The sequence below is a fragment of the Ovis aries genome, chromosome 2 (genome assembly GCF_016772045.2).
Source record: "Ovis aries strain OAR_USU_Benz2616 breed Rambouillet chromosome 2, ARS-UI_Ramb_v3.0, whole genome shotgun sequence".
NCBI lineage: Eukaryota > Metazoa > Chordata > Mammalia > Artiodactyla > Bovidae > Ovis > Ovis aries.
Genome location: NC_056055.1, coordinates 2452420 through 2460112, shown reverse-complemented (window position 1 = coordinate 2460112; position 7693 = coordinate 2452420). Strand labels below are relative to the sequence as shown.

Here is a 7693-nt window from a genome sequence, read left to right as displayed (position 1 = left end):
TTCTGTTCTTACTCACTATGTGACCATGTACACTGACATCCTAAGAAACAGTTCCTATATACTCTCAAGAGATAAAACAAGGTTGTGATCTAGAAACTATTCACCTATCTACTTTAGGGATCCTAATAATGGCAATCTTGACCTTTCCTTAAGTAGGCTTTCTACTTTTCGTTTTCTACTCAGCTATTCAAAGCTAAATATTATATTTGTTGTTGTTAAGTCAGTATGTCACGTCTGACTCTTTTGTGACCCCATGGACTGTAGCTTGCCAGCCAGGCTCTTCTGTCCATGGGATTTCCCAGGCAAGAATACTGGAGTGGATTGCCATTTCCTTCTACAGGGGATCTTCCTGATCCAAGGACGTAACACATGTCTCCTGCATTGGCAGGCAGATTCTTTACCATTGAACCACCAGGGAAGTCCAAAATTATATTAATTAAGGACAAATATACACTTGGAAAAACTATAGAGAAAAGCAAGAAAATTATTAAAAGTAAGAATTATTAATATAAAAGCCATTTTCCTTTGGGAAAAAGGGTGGGAAATGATATAGGGGATGGGTACATTAGGGTTACAAAGAGAGCATTTGTTTCTTAATGTGGGTGGTAGATATGCAAGTATTCATTATGTTATTATTCTTTAAGCTGTATTTAAATTTTTATAACCTCTTCTATATATGTGATAAATAATAAATGCCATGTAAAAGATTAAATAACACATTTTAAGAGTGATGAGTGCTTTTTACAGAAAAATCTAAGCGGAAGGTAAGCACAATATATTCTATAAATATTTATGTGCTCTCCTTTCTTTTGTCAGATTCTTTAATAAACTTAAATTATATAAGGTAATAATAACAAAGTACTGGGTGTGTTAGTAACATATATGTGGGTTGTAAGTACTATAATAATAGCACAAAAATGGGGAAAGAGGAAATAAAGGAGTAGCATTTTTATGTTTAACTGGCATTAGATTAGCACAAATATGAAGGAGATTTCTATAAGTTAAGGTGTATATGGTAAGCCATAGAGTAATCATTAAAACAAGAAGTGTTTTTTTAAAGTTAATTAAAATGCTAAAAAAAAAAAAAAAAAAAAACTGCAGATGGTGACTGCAGCCATGAAATTAAAAGACGCTTACTCCTTGGATGAAAAGTTATGACCAACCTAGATAGCATATTCAAAAGCAGAGACATTACTTTGCCAACAAAGGTCCCGTCTAGTCAAGGCTATGGTTTTTCCTGTGGTCATGTATGGATGCGAGAGTTGGACTGTGAAGAAGGCTGAGTGCTGAAGAATTGATGCTTTTGAACTGTGGTGTTGGAGAAGACTCTTGAGAGTCCCTTGGACTGGAAGGAGATCCAACCAGCCCATTCTAGAGGAGATCAGCCCTGGGTGTTCTTTGGAAGGAATGATGCTAAAGCTGAAACTCCAATACTTTGGCCACCTCATGCTAAGAGTTGACTCATTGGAAAAGATTCTGATGCTGGGAGAGATTGGGGGCAGGAGGAGAAGGGGATGAGATGGCTGGATGGCATCACGGACTCGATGGACTTGAGTCTGAGTAAACTCCGGGAGATGGTGATGGACAGGGAGGCCTGGCATGCTGCGATTCATGGGGTTGCAAAGAGTCAGACACGACTGAGTGACTGAACTGACTGACTGACTGAATCCCTTGAATCTATTTGTCACTTTGGGATTTGATTTAGGTCATGCCTGAATGGTCTAGTGATGGTGACTGCAGCCATGAAATTAAAAGATGCTTGCTCCTTGGAAGGAAAGTTATGACCAACCTAGACAGCATATTCAAAAGCAGAGACATTACTTTGCCAACAAAGGTCCATCTAGTCAAGGCTATTGTTTTTCCAGTAGTCATGTATAGATGTGAGAGTTGGACTATAAAGAAAGCTGACTGCAGAAGAATTGATGCTTTTGAACTGTGGTGTTGGACAAGATCTTGAGAGTCCCTTGGACTGCAAGGAGATCCAACCAGTCCATCCTAAAGGAGATCAGTCTTGAAAATTCATTGGAAGGACTGATGTTGAAGCTGAAACTCCAATATTTTGGCCACCTGATGCAAAGAACTGACTCATTTGAAAAGACCCTGATGCTGGGAAAGATTGAAGGCAGGAGAAGAAGTGGACGGCAGAGAATGAGATGGTTGGATGGCATCACTGACTCAGTGGACATGAGTTTGAGTGAACTCCGGGAGTTTGTGATGGACAGCGAGGCATGGTGTGCTACAGTCCAAGGGGTCACAAAGAGTCAGACATGACTGCACAACTGAACTGACTGACTGACCATTCTCTGGACTTTGTGTATATTTTCGACAGCTACTTATTAGATCTACACCAGCATACCATGATTTGACAATGGACCCTACCTGAATATCATTACAGACTTTAACAGGTATAGCTGTGAGGTGACACAATAAATCTAATTCTCTGTCAGAAAAGAGAAGAAAAAACAAAACAAAACAAAACAAGTGTCAGAAGAAAACAACAAAAAATAATAGAGCTAAAAGTCAGCAATGTACACATTCCAAACTAAATATCATCTGAGCTTAGAATTTTTTTTAAAAAAGGATAGATCTTCCTTTCAATTTAAAATGTGGGGCTTTTCATGAATTTTGACTTTTCTAGAGCTCAAAGGGTCTCCTGTGTTGCTTAAATACTAGTGGGGGAGAGAGAAGCATCATTCACTTAAATGTGAATGTGAATGGAGCCCCCTGTTGAAAACTACCCGAATTTCTGATTCCTGAATCCATCTCTGCCTTTCAGAAAAATTACAAGTGCTTAAGATGGTTCATAATAAGGCCCCTCTTCTTGCTTTAGCTTCTGCACTCCAGATTTTTGGCTGCCATCCTGATTTATTTAACATCAGCTCATTGCCAAGCTCCTTCTCCCCATTCTTCCTGGGGTTTGCACAAGTTGCTCCCTTTGCCAAGCAAATTTTTCCCCACTCCCATACTCCTTGATAAGTTCTTTGGTTCTTCCAAGACTCAAGGATGAGGCATCATTTCCTCTGGAAAACCTTTGCCTAATACTAAAATAAGTAAAACATACTGAGAACTTATTACAGGACATAAGAAAGAACTTAGAACTCTTTCCACATGCACTAACTTTTATAACTATCAGGAAGTGGGTAGGATTATCCTGTTTCATAGAGGAGGAAACTGAGGCACAGAAAGAGGAAATTCTTAACAGTGTTACACAGATAGACCACGAATTCTGAAGGAACTGACTATGGAAAACTGGTAAGAACAAGGGATGTGAAGTCACAAGGAAGGGAACTGTGCTAAGAGGGGGTCTTCCAAGCGAGCTGTTAAGATTGGAGAATTGTGGTAAAGGAGACTTAATGCCTGCTTTGGCGGTTTTTGGAGATGGTGCAACCTCTCATGGTGATACCGTCCAGGGTACCAGCTGGGAAATGGGAAGCTGGAATGGAGGAACAGTGTCCTTAGAGACCAGATTTTTAAAAAGAATTCACCGTATTTCCCTAGCATTCAGCACAGTAAGTGCTAAATTCTCTTAAACTATGAGTTAAAAGTATGTGGTGAAATGCCGCCCTTTCAGGCAGGCCACAGCCGAAGTTTCTTCGACTGCTTCTTGTTTTGGCTCTCCTGTCACAACCTGAGGACTATTCTCAGCCAGGACTCCCAGGCTGCTCTCATTCCCGTAACCTCGGGTGCATCTGAAACCTAAAGTGCGTTCCCTCAGAGGTTCATCTACGTCTGGCCTGTCTGGCCCCTGAAGAGAATTCGTCTCAGAAACGGGCCGTGCGAAGGAGGAGCGTGCGGCGAGGCACACTAGTTCAAAGCCAGACGGCCGGCAATGGGAATGCGGGGGCTTGGTGACAGCGCTACATCGTCTCTCAGGTGGTCCTCAGGCCCAGCTCCCGCGGAGCATGTCAAGGCCTGAGCACGAGGAGTCAGCCGCTTCGCCTCAGAGAAAAGAGCGGAACCTCTCGCCGCCGGCAGCGGGAAATCTCGCCTCGCGCGGGCTCCCGCGGGCTCCCACGCGCCTTTGCGCGCCCGCGGCCCTGGCCGACTGAGGGGCGGGAAGCCTGGTCCCGCCCCCAAGCTCCGGGGAGGGGCGTGGCCGCTACAGGCTCCGCCCACGCGGCGCGCACGGCCCCACGGCAACCGGCACAACACAACAAAATGGCTGCCGCGCCGCTGGGCGCCTGAAGGGAACCACCGGCACCTCTCCGCGCGGCCTCGTCCGGCGGGCTTGCTCGGCCTCGCTCCTTCGCGGTGAGTGCCAGGCCTGGTCTAGGCCGTTCTCCGGCCTCCAGGCGGAGCGGGTGGGGACCAGCGGCGAAGGCGGGAAGGCCTGGACCCAGCGAGGGATGGGTTCGGGGCGGGGGCGTGTGCCTGGGAGTTGGGATTGGACGGGAAGGAGGGGAGGGCCCGGAACCGGCGCGGGGAGGAGGCTGCAGGGAGGTTTGGATAAGAAGAGAGGAGGGCACGGGCGGGGGCTTTGGGATGGAGGACCGGAGTGTGGGGAGGTGTGGACGCGGGGGGTGGGCGAGTGACAGGTGGGGTCCCGCTGCCGAGCGGAGGAGGGTGGAGGTGCGCCAGGCGTCTGCGGGGATGGCTGGGAGGCGGGATGGTGTGGTGCCCTGACGGGCGTCCTGAAACCAAGCGGAATCCAGTACATGGAGAAAAAGGAGAGTTAGGGTATGGGGAAGAAAAGTTAAAAGAAAGGGAAGAGCAAGTACTTTGTCGTATAACGGTTAAGGGACAGGTGCATTTCAAGTCAAAGCTTGGCTTCACGTCTTGATTCTGCCACCTGTGCTACTGACTGTCTGTGAGATTGGGGCTTGGTAATGTTTCCTCGTTTGTGAAAATACTCACTGATCACTTTTGAGTGTACCGTGTGTGCCAGATTCAGTTCTCCGTCCTTTAGTCCTTCCCATTAACTGATTTAGAATGTAAAATAACTTGAACGAGGTCATCATTCCCATCTTGAAAGATGAAACTGTGGGTCAGAGAGGTTAAATAATTTGCCTATGTCACACAGAAAGTGGGAAATTAACATTTGAACTCAGACTTAGTTGTAGAAACCAAGCTCTTAATTCTTAATGATACAGTGTCACTTATAAATGAGGCTAATAATGGTCATAATATACATTATCTGCAAGAATTTGTTTGGTAATGTCTTTAGAGTGGGGCACAGCCCTTCACTCATTCAACAAATATTTATTGTGCAGCAAACAATACAGCCTCTACTGTCTTGTGGCCTAAACTCTAGAAGGAGAAACAAGCAATAATCAAGTTGTTGCACAAATAATCATTTAATTGTAATTTTAAGGTGTTGTGAAGGATGCTGTTGGGGCAGAGACCTGATCCTGTTGTGTGTTTTGAGTGTGGAAGCCCTGCCTTCCCATCCCTGTATTCTTAGAATCTAGCACAGTTCTTGGTGCCTTAAAGTTGTGGAATAAAATTGAATGACTGAAAAAAAATAAACTAATGGAAAGGTTTGGGAAGCTTCCCCCCCTCCCCATACCTGAGTAGCATGGAGAGAGATGTGAGAGGAGAGCGCGGGATGTTACTAGGATACAGAGGGACATAGGTGTCAGGGTGCTAGAAGGGAGAGGCAAGTAGATAGCCAGTTGGGTTGAGATGAAGTGGAGTGGATGGAGACTGGAGTATTTTGTTTGAAGAGGGGATAATTAGAAGCCAGAATATTCGAATGAGTTAGGGGGTCAGAATATTTGCTGTGATGAGCAGTTTGGGAAATCAGGATGAATACAGAAATGTGGAGGCAGGGCACTGGAGAGAACTGTAGTGAAATGGAGAAGACTAGTACAGTGTTAGGGAAGAGACTTTGTGGGAGAACTTGGCAATCAGAATGGGATGAAGGGTGGGAGGCAAAGGCTGATGAGCACAGGATGGGAGAATTGCTGTTGGTGAGGAATAGGAGTCAGGATATTTGAAAGGACTAGTTGGAGAATAAGAGTGTTGAAATGGGTCAGAGGGTATGGGATGAAGTCAAATTATAGGGAAAGTACTGAGATGTGCTTAAAGGGCTAAGGGGTGCCATGGAGAGGCATATGGAGGTCAAGAAATGGGGATGGATATTTGCTTACTGGAGTAGCTGGGAAGAGAGATGGAAGGTTTGTGAATTATAGAGATCTGCCTCATTTGGATGGAGAAGACAATGGCACCCCACTCCAGTGCTCTTGCCTGGAAAATCCCATGGACGGAGGAGCCTGGTAGGCTGCAGTCCATGGGGTCATGAAGAGTCGGACATGACTGAGCGGCTTCACTTTCACTTTTCACTTTCATACATTGGAGAAGGAAATGGCAACCCACTCCAGTGTTCTTGCCTGGAGAATCCCAGGGACGGCGGAGCATGGTGGGCTGCCATCTGTGGGGTCGCACAGAGTTGGACATGACTGAAGTGATTTAGCAGCAGCAGCATTCTCATTTGGAAAAGATCAGAGATGATGGAATCTTAGGAAAGGCTGGATAGAGGTGAAGGTGTAGACTCTACTTAGCTGTGGTGGAGGGGGTTGTTAGATCAAGGCAAGTTTCCAAATCTGAGCGGGACAGGATGCTCAATCATATGATTTTGACTATCACATCATTCCAGTGGCTTTCTTTTATTCTGCAGACTTCCTTCTGGGTTTTCAGACTATCTCCAGCTCTGGGCTTGTTTTGATTTCGGTTTATCCTGCCCCTTCACACACACTAGCCCTGCCTCTCATCCCTGTCTTCTCTTTTCTATTGCTCCGTCTTTCTGTTGTTTATGTAATTGCGGACCGCAGCCTTGGTTGAGCAACATCGCGCTCTCTCTCCTAAGCTCGTGCTTCCAGGTTTTACTGCTGCCCGGTGTCCTTCCTCAAGTACAGTAAACCCCATTTTACTGAGTTAGCGCTTCTGTGAGATCGTATGTCCAGGCTCTACAGGGGCTATGGCGACCCGGGGAGGAGGTCTGGGAATGCACTGTGACTTCGAAGCCATCATTTAATCTTTCAGGTTACAATTCATTAAAGGAAGGAGTTGATTTTGATTTCTGGAATCCATTCTAATATATTTATTTCACTCTATTATTGAGTAAGGCAGAGTTTTTCTAATCAAGAGACATCTCACAATATTCTAGTGAGGCCCAAAGAGTCTTGGTCATTAGGATGTTGTGAGAGGAATTCAGGATGGTTCATTATTTTTAAGAAGTTAGAGATAAGACTAATGTGCAGGGTACAAAATAATTGCATTGCATTCAAATGTAGGATGTATGTGCATTTTGAAACGAAGAAACTAAAAATGTGTATAAAGCGTATCTCTGTAGCATGTCGCATGCTGTCGTTCTGATTGTATCATTTTCTATCATGCTGTGAGACAGAGAAAGACACACAGAAGTGGGAACTGGGCCCTGTACTGCTCCTCTCTTATTTTTTAAGTCCCTTGCCCTTATGAAAACTGTATTTAATTCAGGAATGAATAAAGTTGTGTTATTAAAGCACATGCCTCTTAGCTCTTTTCAAGCTTGAGTACATTATTACTTAGAAAGAGAGCACCAGTGCAGTCTAACACAGAATGAGGCATATTACTAAGAGACTTTTTGCCTTGGCAGAATGTTAAGATAGAAATTGTTTGCCACACTTGTGAAATTAAGTCCTAAAGCTTTGTGGTTAAGACATCAATAGCAGTTGTGTGAATTGAAGGAAGCTTTTCTGACCTTTGTGGATGA

The 7693-nt window shown here is 44.7% G+C and overlaps 1 protein-coding gene across 4 annotated transcripts in view; it reads left to right on the top strand.

The window, feature by feature from the left end:
• The first annotated feature begins 4138 nt into the window (after positions 1 to 4138).
• The window catches only part of CNTRL (centriolin), an 89912-nt gene continuing 86357 nt past the window's right edge, over positions 4139 to 7693 (top strand). For all 4 annotated transcript variants that reach the window (XM_027964049.2, XM_060410786.1, XM_027964048.2 and 1 more), the window contains exon 1: positions 4139 to 4251. The gene's annotated coding sequence lies outside the window, so the exon portion shown is untranslated. The remainder of the gene's footprint in view (positions 4252 to 7693) is intronic.